The sequence below is a fragment of the Corythoichthys intestinalis genome, chromosome 19, assembly GCF_030265065.1.
Source record: "Corythoichthys intestinalis isolate RoL2023-P3 chromosome 19, ASM3026506v1, whole genome shotgun sequence".
Lineage (NCBI taxonomy): Eukaryota > Metazoa > Chordata > Actinopteri > Syngnathiformes > Syngnathidae > Corythoichthys > Corythoichthys intestinalis.
The window spans coordinates 11,928,158-11,943,941 of record NC_080413.1 but is presented as its reverse complement, the minus strand read 5'-3'; positions in this window follow the sequence as shown (position 1 = coordinate 11,943,941).

The following is a 15,784-nucleotide window of genomic DNA, read 5'->3' as shown; positions in this document are numbered from 1 at the left end:
GGGTGTAACTAGGCATGTGCCGGTATGATATTCTGACGGTATGATAACATGAAGCCAAAATATCACGATATTGCAATTACAGCTGTAAAATGTGTTACTTTTTTTTCCCCTGTTGAACAGGATTCTTTTTTCCCCAAAACAGCAAATTGGAACATTAGTATAATGTTAAAATTAAAAATTAAAGTAAATGCAGTCTTTTAGATGAGCCTAATCCCACAGCCACAACTCAACATTATTACCATCAGAACAAAAATACAGGGTGTTCCAAAATGGTTGACCCCATTCTAAATGCCCATATCTCGGAAATTACTTGATGGATCTTAATGAAACTACATACTTTATGTTGAAGATCAGAAGTTTTAGTGGTTAAATTTACAAAGAAAAGTACAAATATTTGTTGGTTCTATGACAGATTTTCATAAATGCTCAATATAAGCGCCGCTTGTGACTGCACACGTTGAATCGATATTCGAGCTCGTGCCAAACTCGCTGAAATTTCCTGAAATTTTTGGTGCCAAGTCCTAATTTGTTTTGTAGTTTGTGCCTTCTTTGCAAAATTTGTGAAGAAGGCACGCTGCACCGTCTTCGGTGAATGAGTCCGAGCATACTCTAACACGCAAAATGCCTTTTCTTGTGAAGTAAACGGCATTTCTTAACCTGAAAAGATAGAAGTGCCGAATGTTACACACAAAAACTTGAAATGTTTCTACACAAGCTGTGAAAATTTGAGGTCATTCCAACAAAAATTTTCAAAATTATTGGCCTATGACATGGGGTCAAACATTTTTGAGCACCCTACCCTGTATTTATTTTCCATAAAAAGCGTGTGTATGACTCGTATCATGTTTAGATTATAAACACTCTCTCTCAACACAGTTGCCAGAGAGAAAAAAACCCTCATACTCTACCACGTCTAGACACACTAAACACACTGGAGTTAACTCTCGTAGCAGGTAGGAAACGTTCATGAGTGTAGTGCTGCAACGATTAATCGATTAACTCGAGTATTAGATAAGAAAAAAATATTCGAATTAAATTTTGTTGCTTCGGGTATTCGTTTAATTAAAATGGCATTGTAATGGTTTATTTTGAAAGTGTTTACATTTAGTTTTATAGATTAGGGTGGAAACACTGCCCTCTGGTCTGCCTCATTTTACATCTCTGAATCCAACTGCTGCCTGTTAAGACAAACGTAAGTTTTATAGCATTTAAGCTAGCGGACTTTTGCTATGTAAGTTAGCCAGTTGTTCTTATAGATCTTTATACCGTTTGAGGCTCATCCCAGGTATTTTAATTTTTCATTTTCCTTATCCGATTACTCGATTATTCGAACAAACTAGTACATCGATTAATCGACTACTAAAATAAGCGATAGCTGCAGCCCTACATGAGTGTTTACTAATTTTGTATAAATTCGAAATCATATTGGAGGTATTGCCTCTTTAGCAGCCACCTTCCGCAAACATGTTTTACATGTCGGTTGGCCCTCTTCGTCCTTTAAGCTGCGGCCATCTGTAACTTTTCTGTAGCCAAAGTATTCCCATACCAGCGATTTCGTTTTCTTCCATGTGGGGAAAAAGTTGAGGAGTTTCACCACCTCCAACCATCACTGCTGGCTCGCTGATACTCCGCAAACACCGGTGGAGGAGGGTTGAGCCTTGCAGCTGCAAGCAAGGAATGTCTTCCTGCATTTTTGGGACATAAAAAATAGGTAATACCTCAGGGACGGTATGACAGAATTTTTTTGCGGTTTTGAAACCTTGACGTTTTCATACCACGGTATATCTTGAAACCGGTAATCAGTACATGTTAAGGTGTAACAGTACACACACTAAGGGAGTGCCAAACAATCAATTATTAGATGCATCGCGATTCGACACTTGATGATTCGATTACGATTCATAATTGTTCAAAAATGATGATTTTCTCTAATAAATTTATGACAGCCGCTTGTAGCGGAACGAAATTCAAGACAAGTCTGCTGCCCGGACACCATGAACAGACACACGCACAGCGTTATGATTGATGCTGCCTGTTACTATGCGAGAGATTTACTCCTTTACAAAAGACTGGAAAATAAATTTGTGAATGAGACAGGCAGGCACCCGGCGGTCACGCTTCTGTGCGCAAGTTATTTTTTAGGGCGAGAGAGGATGAGAGAAAGTTGCTCCTTGTCTTTCAGTTGTCCAGCTATAGTTTCAAGTCATGTCAATTTAAAACTTTCCTGAGTATGTTGCTAAGGCCTGTGTGCGTCTATAAGAGGTGAGTAAACAAACCCTCTTGTACTGTTTAGCCTTTATTATTGTTTTTTTTTTTTTAGATGTTAACATTAGCGCCGAGCGCTAAGCTAATTTGCTAATGTGTATTTCATTTGCAGACTGTAAAACGGAATAAATACAGCGGTACCACTACAAACATGCGAAATAGTACAGAAATCTGTGAAAACAAAGTATATTGGTTATTTCTAAAGACACAAAAGGGGGAATTCATTCCACCTGTGTAAATTTTATTGTATTGTTTAGAGAAATAAGTACTTCAAAATGGTTAACGTTTTTTCCACTTTAAAAAAAAGGCAGTTTAAGGGCAGCTTTTTGTTGTATGGGCATGTTTCCATCGTTCCTGTTGAATCATTAGGATATTTAAAATAAATGGGATAGGCTCCAGCACCTCCGCGACCCTCGTGAGGAAAAGCGGCATGGAAAATGAATGAATGAATAATTGACATAAATCTGTTTGGCTACTTAATTAATGAGTAACGTACGATGCATCGATAATCGTGATAACTGATCATCGGCAATACCGTGATCATCGTTCAATAATAGAATTGTAGCACCCTGAATCGTAATCAAATCGTAGGGTGCCTAAGATGGCACATCCCTAACGCACACGTCACGCTTCGGTATGGATTTGGTACAACGGGAAAAAAAGGCTTTTTTCATTACAGCATTTGAAAATTAAAATTTGTTCTATTGGCTAAAACTAAAAAGCAGCTCTTAATACAGTACTAAATAAATGGAAGAAAACATCAAACTTGTGAATTTGTGTTTTTATTGTTCTAACATTTGTTAATTCACAGTTAAACACACCCTTTTTTTAGGGATCGACTGAGGTAACCTTTGAACATTTTCATTGTTGGATTAACACACAGTTAACTGTAAACCATTACCAGTGAACATACACTCCCACAAAGATATATTTTGTATCATTTTTATATTGGATGAAATAAAAAAGTGCAAATAGTTCCACAACTGAAAAAACATCTCTTGAAATAGTGCAAAATTACTCAGTGTTTTAATGACTTTAACCTATGACTAGAGCAAAATAATACTGGTAAAAAAATAATACTGCATTTGACAATCCCCACATTGTACATTCGCCATACCTTTCCTAGTAGTGACCAATCATCATTTCTTCTTCGTCTTTTCTGATTTGTGTTTTTCCCCGTAATGTCGCTTGTTGTTTTAGGCGCGTTACCCCTACCGCCCCCAGGAGTAAAGGAGGACTTAGTCCGACATGGATTTTTTTTTTGGTTATACCTGAATGTATTCGCCATCCAACTACGTGCACTGAACTGTGATGCAAATACTGGATACAAATACCATTACACTCTTAGTGAAAGGTGTCAAATGCGCCATACAAAAAGGAAGTGAGCCGTTTCTGCGTCCCGACTATGAGTTTCATTGACGATGTAGGATCAGATACTCAAAATTAGGTACACTCACGCATACTAAAACTAACTCAAATAAGTTGTTAAAAAGTTAAAAAAGAAACAACTCCGTGCTTAAAAGTATTTATGTCCAGTGAAACGTTTTTAGGAAATTTGATATGATTAATAAAACTTGCTTGCATATGTGTTTTTACAGTCGCGTATTTGCAATTTGTGAAAAAAATATAGTATCACGCTATAACATAATTAATACATAAAATAATAATAATTTAAAAAAAAACAAAAAACATTGCGTTTTATAGCATTTACGCTAGCCGGCTTGCTATGTAAGTTAGCCAATTGTTCTTTTGTTGTACATAGATCCTTTTTTATTTTTTTATACAGTTTAAGGCTCAGCTTAAATATTTTAATTTTTCGTGTTCCTTATTTGATTACTCAATTATTCGAACTAACTAGTTCATCGATTAATGGACTACTAAAATAATCGATAGCTGCAGCCCTAAATTCATCAAAAATATGTAAATTATTCATAATTTCTTAATATTTTTCATACCCCCCTCAAATTATCATATATATATATATTTTTTTATTTTTAAATACCCGGTTTTCTTTATTTTTGTATTTTTTTTAATTTAGGATTTTTCAAACTAATGTTGTTTAATTGTTATGTAATTGTTGACACTGAATGAGTTACATGTATATTAAGGCATCAAATAGGTTCAATACGATATGTTTTACATTGTAATTGATGAATTTCACATATTAATGACTTAAAATTTTACATTATAACATGATACTATTCTCACGTAAATGTGACAAATTTAATATTTTAAAGTGATCAGTGGAAAATATCACATTTCAACATGATCAATTTGGTGTTCCAACTTGATAAATTTAAAGTTTACATGATTAAACGAAAAATTTCACATAGGAAAAAAGGTTTAAACAAGTTTAAACATATGTTGACTTCTGCTTTCAATTCAACAAAACAAAGCAATTCCTTCTTGTTTAGCCCAATCTTGGCATAATTGTTTCTTTTTTGGTTAATATTTACTTAATATTAACTCCATGGCCATGGCAGTGAATTTGTTGAAAAATGAAGTACAACATTTTTTATGATGGATTATAAGTATAGTTTTTTTTTTAATGTTTTATTTTTGTCATTAAACGACGCACTGTTTTTAAAAAAATGACTGTTTTGCAAACTAAGCGCTTCCGCTGTCTTGTTGAAAAAAGATGGTGTGAATTGTGACTGCAAAACCTTGAAAACGCTTGCGAAACATGTCGATCGCTATCATTTTCAAAACATCCACAGTAAGTTGGTGTTTGTGTAAAAGACCATCAGATGTGGAATTCCTCTTCCCGGGAATGCTGGCTATCTCCCTAGCGTTTGGAAAGGCCGTGTTTGCTCCGTGCCGTGTTTGTTTTCTTGAAGTTTGACCTGTTGCTGACTCGCTCAAATACCGCGGCTCAGCTTTGCAGCAGTTGCTGCGGAATAAATTGGATTGTCACCTTTGTCATTGGCACACATGTCTCTGTTGAGATTTTTTGACTTCCAATCCGATTTTTTAAAGATACGTTTTGCAGGTACCGATCTGATGATGCAACCAGTAAATGACGATTCATATTTTTTTTAGGGCTGTCAAAATTATCGCGTTAACGGGCGGTAATTAATTTTTTAAATTAATCATGTTAAAATATTTGACGCAATTAACGCACATGCCCCGCTCAAACAGGTTAAAATGACAGCACAGTCATGTCCACTTGTTACTTGTGTTTTGTCGCCCTCTGCTAGCGCTTGGGTGCGACTGATTTTATGGGTTTCAGCACGGGCATTGTGTAATTATTGACATCAACAATGGCGAGCTACTAGTTTATATTTTGATTGAAAACAAATTTTATTAAAACGAAAACATTAAGAGGGTTTTTGATACAAAATTTCTATAACTTGTACTAACATTTATCTTTTAAGAACTACAAGTTTTTCTATCCATGGATCGCTTTAACAATATTAATGTTAATGCCATCTTGTTGATTTATTGTTATAATAAACAAATACAGTACTTATGTACAGTATGTTGAATGTATATACCCGTCTTGTGTCTTATCTTTCCATTCCAACAATAATTTACAGAAAAATATGGCATATTTTATAGATGGTTTGAATTACGATTAATTACGATTAATTAATATTCAAGATGTGATTAACTCGATTAAAAATTTTAATTGTTTGACAGCCCTAATTTTTTTTGTATTAAAGTGAGCCTGCTTGTTCTTCCTGAAGACATGTTCCATTTACAGATAATGCTCTTTTAACGATCTTTGGTTTCTCAATAGGTTTGATTTATAGCAGCCAAAAAGCGCAACGGTGCTGAAAACATACGTGAGTACAGGATCAGATCCGAGCTTGTGACGAAATCCTATACAGGTAGTCCCCGGGTTAGACAAGAGCACCTTTATTGAACAGAAAACACCAGAACATAACAACTGCAACCACCACTCTCAGTTGTGGTTGCCAAATCTATCCATGAACCATTGCGGGTGTAACACATCATAATTAACAGTCGCGACCGTATGAAAATCCAGCCGAAATGAATCCCCTAGCAATATTTCGTAAATTTGCCCTTTTTTTTTTAGTTGTGGAGTATTCAAAGCCACGACATCACAACACTTTTAAATATGTACATGAAACGGTAAAGTTATAAAGCCAACTACGACATTGCAATCGCAAGAGATTTTGCCTAAAAAGACGGCAATCAGGGATCAATCCACAATCAGGGATTCTCTATGCTAATTTGTGGAGTTTCCAATTCATTTTCCGCAATAAATGGAAACAAAATAGTAGTACAAGCATGAAGTACAATTGTGTAAAATTTCATCAAAATCCACCCAGCAGTTTGGGAGTACATAGGGAACGAACCCACAGGCACGCACACAGACAAAGTTCCATTTATATACAAGTATCTGTATAGATACTTGTTTCCACCAGTATTTTCGTGTTTATCTGTTTATTAATTTTTCGAATAAATAAATAAATATATATATATATTATGTAGTTGTATTTTTTCCAAAATCTTTGTGGTTTTGTTTGCTTTTTTGTCAGTTCTTTCTGTATTTCAATAAATATTATGTATAATTTTGAAATTGGTAGTCATGATAATGATTATTTTTTTTCAACTAATATTTTTTTGCTGTCAACTATAAAGGCCGTTTTAAACTAGCGGCAGCCGAGTGTGCAGGGTTCAACGGCAACCCATTCATTGTATATGTGGGAGCCTTTTCGTCGAAAGTTAGCAGTGGACGGCAGTTTTGGGCAGAACGGCAAGTTTGAATAAATTTGTGCCGAGAGGCGTGGCCCAGGAAAGAGCCTTGCTCTATTTTCAGAGCACCGTCGCGGTTACGTCAACAACGCATCCCATAGCAGAGGGGCTGGCGTACTTATACAGTGGGGCAAATAAGTATTTAGTCAAACACTAATTGTGCAAGTTCTCCCACTTGAAAACATTAGAGGGGCCTGTAATTGTCAACGTGGGTAAACCTCAACCATGAGAGACAATGTGGAAAAAAAACAGAAAATCACATTGTTTGATTTTTAATGAATTTATTTGGAAATCATGGTGGAAAATAAGTATTTCGTCACCTACAAACAAGCAAGATTTCTGGCTGTCAAAGGAGGTCTAACTTCTAACGAGGCTCCACTCGTTACCTGTATTAATGGCACCTGTTTAAACTCATTATCGGTATAAAAGACACCTGTCCACAATCTCAGTCAGTCACACTCCAAACTCCACTATGGCCAAGACCAATGAGCTGTCAAAGGACACCAGAGACAAAATTGTAGACCTGCACCAGGCTGGGGAGACTGAATCTGCAATAGTTGAAACGCTTGGTGTAAAGAAATCAACTGTGGGAGCAATTATTAGAACATGGAAGACATACAAGACCACTGATAATCTCCCTCGATCTGGGGCTCCATGCAAGATTTCACCCCGTGGCGTCAAAATGATAACAAGAACGGTGAGTAAAAATCCCAGAACCAAACGGGGGGACCTAGTGAATGACCTACAGAGAGCTGGGACCACAATAACAAAGGCTGCAGTTCGCCAGAGAGCATTTGGATGATCCAGAAGAGGACAGGTAGAATGTGTTATGGTCGGATGAAACCAAAATAGAACTTTTTGGTAGAAACACAGGTTCTCGTGTTTGGAGGAGAAAGAATACTGAATTGCATCCGAAGAACACCATACCCACTGTGAAGCATGGGTGTGGAAACATCACGCTTTGGGGTTGCTTTTCTGCAAAGGGACCAGGACGACTGATCTGTGTAAAGGAAAGAATGAATGGGGCCATGTATCGAGAGATTTCAAGGTCCTGGAGTGGCCTAGCCAGTCTCCAGATCTCAACCCCATAGAAAATCTGTGGAGGGAGTTGAAAGTCCGTGTTGCCCAACGACAGCCCCAAAACATCACTGCTGTAGAAGAAATCTGCATGGAGGAATGGGCCAAAATACCAGCAACAGTGTGTGAACAGCTTGTGAAGAGTTACAGAAAACGTTTGGCCTCCGTTATTGCCAACAAAGGGTACGTAACAAAGTATTGAGATTAACTTTTGGTATTGACCAAATACTTATTTTCCACCATGATTTGCAAATTCTTTAAAAATCAAACAATGTGATTTTCAGTTTTTTTTTCTCCACATTCTGTCTATCATGGTTAAGGTTTACCGATGTTGACAATTACACGCCTCTCTAATTTTTCAAGTGGGAGAACTTCCACAATTAGTGGTTGACTAAATACTTATTTTCCCCATCATCTTCACCTGTGATCTTCCGTAAAACATTCCAACTCCTTAATTTTTTCTCAACCTTTCACTTCCGTCTGCTCGTCACAACTTTACGCAACATTGCGGGAGCGCTAAATAAACTTGCATGAGTTTTTACATTTTTACAGTTTTGTAACCCACAAAAAGTCCCTTGCTTGCACTTTAGACCTGATTTTGGACAATACCGTAATTCACAACTTCCTTCCCCTCGATTGTAATCTGGCTTCAGTTCTTCATTCAGTCCACTAGACAGGAAACCATCGAGCAAGTGCAGGCAGTTCACTCATTAAATACTGCGATTATTAGTTTGCCCCCCCCAAGTTGATTCTGTGTGGAATGTAAGAATTTCCTGTAGAACTCTTATTTGGTGATACGTAGAGACTCAAAATGATTGCCTGTGTTGTAATGTTCTCGCATGAATGAGTACAAAGGTCAGTCATGTGACTTTTATGAGTCATGTGTGAGTAACAAGGCCACACAAACTTCTTCAAATAGTGAGTATCTGCTACTACTACCAAGTAGTAAACCATTTGCTCCACTTAACTGTGTCATTCATGTCGTGCGTGTGTATGCAATTAGTTTTCACCCCCGTTGGGAGCCAATAATTACCACAGAGGCCTGTTGTGTTGTGCCTGTGGAGGAATATGCTGAGCCATCATTGGCACGCACTCACAAACATGGTGATATTATTTTCTGTGCAAAAAACAAAAATCCACTGGTTTTCCATGAAGTTTGAAGAGCTCAAAGAGACTTTTTCTGTGTTTGCGCTAGTCTCCATGGCAACCCTGACAAAGACTCAGCAGCAGATGGCCGCGTCACGTTCAAGTCGCCTCAACTACAGTGGAAAATGTCTCCGGCATTTAATCAGTGCTTCTCAAATTTTTCACCATGGTGAGCAACGTTCAAACAGAGCAGTGGAGTCAGGACAAGTGTTTTTCTTAAAAAAAAAAAAAGAGCTAAATGTGGGTGTGTATTAGCAGTGGGAACCTCTGGGTACCTCACGATACGATTTTTGATACCCATGAACAGCAAAGCGAGCTCTTTTCATCCTTCTGCTTTGAAATGGAATGAGTATCACTAGTAGATCCTTCGTCTATGGCCGTCAGTGGCAGCCAATGCGAGACAGTGAGTTAATTTAGGGGCATTGGAGGTAATTTCCTATTAATTTCCGGTTACTTCCTGTTGTTTTGGGGGAATTTACAGGTCACTTCCTGTTTAAAGTGGTATTAAAAAGTATTAATGGGATTTGCTGATACCTGTATAAACTCTGGAAAAACGAATAGAACAAAAGTACCGTGATAGTTACGTTCTCTCTTGTTATCTATTTTTAATTTCTAAACATAATCAGAACAGCGAAAAATAGGCCATTATTTTCCGATTTTTGCTTTGAAAACAAGAAAAATAAGTCATTTCAGATTCTGACCGGAGCTGGTATTGATCCAAGTCTCAGAGGTGTGAGGTAGATGTGCTAACCACTTTGACACCATGCCACCCAAATGATTATATGCAAAATATAATTATATACGGTCTCCGCGGGTGGTGACGTCACATGGTTACGCTGCCGGGCTTCAAGAGGATGAAGCAAAATGAACAGGAACGACGGGATGAGACTTAAGAGGGTAGAAAAGAAACCCGGTGTTCTGCCAAAATGTGCTTTACCGGCGAAACATCCTACAAGAGGCAAATTTGACACCCAAAGTACCGTATTGGCCCGAATATAAGACGATGTTTTTTGCATTGAAATAACACTGAAAAAGAGGGGGTCGTCTTATATTCGCGGTCTAGACAGTATACCCATTCGCGACGCTAGATGGCGCCAGATATCATTGAAGCGATGTTCTGTCATGACAGAGCTCAGCTACTCTCCCCATTCACGACGCTAGATGGCGCCAGATATCATTGAAGCAAGCGATTTTCTGTCATGACAGATCTCCGCTACTCTTTTTAGTTTAACCAGTTTGCATTAATTTATTGCAATGTTTTTCCTTATTCAGATTTGTTTCATGACTACAGTTACAGTTAGACTTCACTTTGATGGTTAATGCAGTTATTGCAATTTTGTTGTTTTATCACAATAGAATGGTTTATTTACATTTATAAAACCAGAAGCCATTCATTTACGAATGTGATTGCACTTTAGTTTACATATTTAAATGTTCAGATATTTAGATTTGAATGAGGCAAAATAACATGCTTTTTCTCTCAAATATATTCATTCAGTCATTCATTTTCCATGCCGCTTATTCCTCACGAGGGTCGCGGAGGTGCTGGAGCCTATCCCAGCTAACTTCGGGCAGTAGGCAGGGGACACCCTGAATTGGTTGCCAGTTGTTATAATCATTTGTTTTGGATGTACTGTAATTATTTTCTGTATAAAAATTAATTTGGTGTTCAAAAAGTCTTTTTTCAAACTTGAGTCTTGAAAAAGGGGACTGTCTTATAATCAGGGCCGTCTTATATTCGGGCCATTACGGTACTACCGTGCACTATCAGCTTTTTTTGTTTAGATGCATACAGACAGAACATACTAAAGATGTGATGCCTTAAGAAAATACTTAAACATAGTAATATCAAATAAAGGTGGTTTAAATATGCTAAGTGACCTATATGGTCAACAGATCAACAATCTGCTTCAAAGCTACCACATGAAAACACTATGCTTAAAAGTATGAGAGGGAAACGCATGCAAAAAGTATTTTGAGGCAATGAAAAGGTAATAAAAGACTCAATAAAAACAGAAATAGTAAGTACTCGCTGCATTTAACCAATGAGCGCATGCGTTGGACATCTTGCCGCGTAGAAGGATTTGCAGTAACGCGGTAGTATTCGTCGAGTGACAGTGACAATCTTATGTCATCACCCCGAGCGTCCATAAAACATGGCGCCCTTCGTAGGTCAAAACATGTAGTAGATATTATAGATTTTAAAATCAATGACAATATTTTACGTGATTCTAAAACACATTTCAGTAAAGAAGAACAATTGTGGCTTATTAGAGCCTACAAGTCTTTAAGTCCGAGGTTCCCTTTAAGATACGAAATTAGTCTGTTCCGGAGTGGCTTTCGTATCATGATTTTTTGGGTATATTGAATTGCGTTTTACATGTAAGTCACCGAATTCATTCCAAGCTCTACCAAAACACCACATTACATTTGCTGTCATGTCCTTGTTTGTCAGTCTTAATTTGTAATGCTATGTCGCCCCTCTTGTGGCGCTTAAGAGTAATTAGTTTGTTAGGTTTCAGCTCATTCTACAGATGTTATCACATGACTACTAGAGTGCTAAAAGACAAGCTAACTTTGGCAGCTGTTGCTTGCTAGTTCATCTTGCGGCTTGTGCCTTGATAAAGCATTGCTTGTAAGTTAAATTCTTCTTTTGTTTTATATACATGATCCATACACTCCATAATGATAGACGGGACATATTCCCTTAGACACTGCGCCACGCCTTCAAGTAGGGGGCCATCCGGCTCTCCGCTTCAGTCGGTTGCAGTTATTCTCAAACACATGCAGCGATCCAACGCCGGATTTAGGTTGAAAAAGTACGAAAGCTGTACTCCATACAAACAGGAAAGATTGTCTCAGGAGTTATATGTTCGAGGATTAAAGGTAATTATGATATTTTTCGTACATGCATGCATTTTAAAACGTGAAAAAAATCAATGGGAGAAATTAATCGCTACGGCATTGGCGTAATAATTCACAATATTTACGTAAAATAAATGCTAACTGCCCTTTTTTTTTTTTTTTTTTTGCTTTTAACCAAGAATCAAGACTGTTTTATGTCCATATCTATAAAGAATTCAGGGATTTAAGCATTTATTCACAAGAATTTTCAACGGAAAAAGCTCTTTGTGGTGATGAGGCGGCACCACTGTGGCTGAAAGACTAGCAGCACATTCGACATATTTACATAAAATAAATGCTAATTGCCTGTTTTTTTTACTTTTTACCAAGAATCGAGACTGTTTTACGTCCATATCTATAAAGAATTCAGGGATTTAAGATTTATTCACAAGAATTTTCAACGTAAAAAGCTCTTTGTGGTGATAAGGCGGCGCCACAGAGGCTTAAAGACTAGCAGCACATTCTACATATTATGTAAAAAAATGCTAACTGCCCGTTTTTTTTCCCTTTTTAACCAAGAATCGAGACGGTTTTACGTCCATATCTATAAAGAATTCAGGGATTTAAGCATTTATTAACAAGAATTTTCAACGTGAAAAGCTCTTTGTCTGTGTTTCCACTCAGTCAGCTTTGACGGAGATAGCCCCCTATTTTTTGGCCCCGTGTCCCGTCAGTATCGTTATGAAGTCTATGCATGATCATTTTTATTGCACATTGTTGTGTGTATATTTCGCTTTTTTACATTTATAGTCAAATGTAGTTACATTATTACATTGGTGCGAGTGGGAATGCTCTATTACAGAACGTATTATGTTTATGATCAAAAATTTTTCGTAGTATGAGGTGGGGGGGAAAAAAGCTTTGAATTTTGATGTATTTTATGTCATAAAATGTTAATAAATGTTAAAATGTTAATAAAATAGAAATTCATACATCATTTTGCCGTAAAAGTCGCATCTTTATTGACAAAAATGTAACTGCAATAATGTTGAAAGTACAAGATGATGGATAGCCATGTCTCTGTTTAGTATCGTTATCACTTTTTGTGCATGGAAGATAACCAAATCTGTGTGTCCTTTGGCAACTCAACTCATACCTCTCAACCGTGACCTCAGTGAGGGGACAAATTCCCCTTTGGTGACATCATTGTAGTCAGAAACGTTGAGTCACTTGCTCTGTGACACAAAGCACTTTCATTGTGAGTTTAAATAATGCATTTCAGCTGTTGGAGTTTGGACATGGCCTTCTTCCGTTTCATTTGGCTTTGCGAAACAAGGTCTGGTGCAGCCGTGAAGGGAAAGAGGAGCATGAACGAAGGAGGGTGTGACCTTAATCCCACGGCGAGAATGTAATGGCGCATCTGGTCCGGCCAGTTTCTACCAGCCGGATTTCACAATTTCAAAGCAAACAGTTACGCACGAACACGAGTAAACTGACTACAGCAACGGATTGTCAGTCACGTCTAATTTACGGGTGTGTCGGTGGGTGGGTTTACGCATGAATCAACGTGTGTCACCAACTCATTAGAATTCATTAAAAAGTCCCCGGAGTTGCTTTTTATTAGGCCTGTTGGTCCACGTTTAGCTTACATTCTTGTTTGCACAGTCAAATGTCTGACACTCGGTGAACTTGTTGCAATGCTTAACTTTCAATGTACACACAGTGCATTATGCCTTGTCAATGTCTAAACCACTCAAACTTAAATATATAAGTATGTGCATTAGTTCCTCTCTGCAATAGTCCCATTGGCTGTGTACTTTTTCACATTGACTGTATTGAAGGTAGCACATGTATTGTCGTGCACTGTGCATGCTAGCACACGTTAACCAATGTAATAGCATAGAAACGAGGAACATTCACAGGTCTATACTATTTTGGATTGTAAATAAATGGGCATATTTTTATGGGAAGTTCACTTTTCAATGTTTGTATAGAAATACAGTGGGGCAAATAAGTATTTAGTCAACCACTAATTGTGCAAGTTCTCCCACTTGAAAATATTAGAGGCCTGTAATTATCAACATGGGCAAACCTCAACCATGAAAGACAGAATGTGGGGAAAAAAAATAGAAAATCACATTGTTTGATTTTTAAAGAATTTATTTGCAAATCATGGTGAAAAATAAGTATTTGGTCAATACCAAAAGTTCATCTCAATACTATGTTATGTACCCTTTGTTGGCAATAACGGAGGCCAAACGTTTTCTGTAACTCTTCACAAGCTTCACACACTGTTGCTGGTATTTTGGCCTATACCTCCATGCAGATCTCCTCTACAGCAGTGATGTTTTGGGGCTGTCGTTGGGCAACACAGACTTTCAACTCCCTCCACAGATTTTCTGTGGGGTTGAGATCTGGAGACTGGCTAGGCCACCCCAGGACCTTGAAAGGCTTCTTACGAAGCCACTCCTTTGTTGCCCTGGCTGTGTGTTTGGGATCATTGTCATGCTGAAAGACCCAGACACGTCTCATCTTCAATGCCCTTGCTGATGGAAGGAGATTTTCACTCAAAATCTCTCGATACATGGCCCCATTCATTCTTTCCTTTACACAGATCAGTCGTCCTGGTCCCTTTGCAGAAAAACAGCCCCAAAGTGTGATGTTTCCACCCCCTTGCTTCAAAGTGGGTATGGTGTTCTTCAGATGCAATTCAGTATTCTTTCTCCTCCAAACACGAGAACCTGTGTTTGTACCAAAAAGTTCTATTTTGGTTTCATCTGACCATAACACATTCTTCCAGTCCTCTTCTGGATCATCCAAATGCTCTCTAGCGAACCGCAGACGGGCCTGGGCATGTACTTTCTTCAGCAGGGGGACATGGCTGGAAGTGCAGGATTTGAGTCCCTGGCGGCGCATTGTGTTACTGATAGTAGCCTTTGTTACTGTGGTCCCAACTCTCTGTAGGTCATTCACTAGGTCCCCCCGTGTGGTTGTGGGATTTTTGCTCACCGTTCTTGTTATCATTTTGACGCCACGGGGTGAGATCTTGCATGGAGCCCCAGATCGAGGGAGATTAGCAGTGGTCTTGTAGGTCTTCCATTTTCTAATAATTGCTCCCACAGTTGATTCCTTTTTACACTAAGCGTTTTACCTACTGCAGATTGTCTTCCCAGCCTGGTGCAGGTCTACAATTTTGTATCTGGTGTCCTTCGACAGCTCTTTGGTCTTGGCCATAGTGGAGTTTGGAGTGTGACTGACTGAGTTGTGGACAGGTGTCTTTTATACCGATAATGAGTTAAAACAGGTGCCATTAATACAGGTAACGAGTGGAGCCTCGTTAGAAGAAGTTAGACCTCTTTGACAGCCAGAAATCTTGCTTGTTTGTAGGTGACCAAATACTTATTTTCCACTCTAATTTGGAAATCTTTAAAAATCGAAAAATTTGATTTTCTGTTTTTTTCTCCACATTCTGTCTCTCATGGTTGAGGTTTACCCATGTTGACAATTACAGGCCTCTCTAATCTTTTCAAGTAGGAGAACTTGCACAATTGGTGGTTGACTAAATACTTATTTGCCCCACTGTAGATAAAAAACCCCAATGTTACGTCATTGTGTAACAGATGAAGAAGTGCTTTCTCACAAACATTTTTGGAATTACAAAAGGTGAATTTCACAATTGTTGGGCATGCAAATTACAGAAAATCCAGCCACCCAGAAAGAAAAAAAAAAC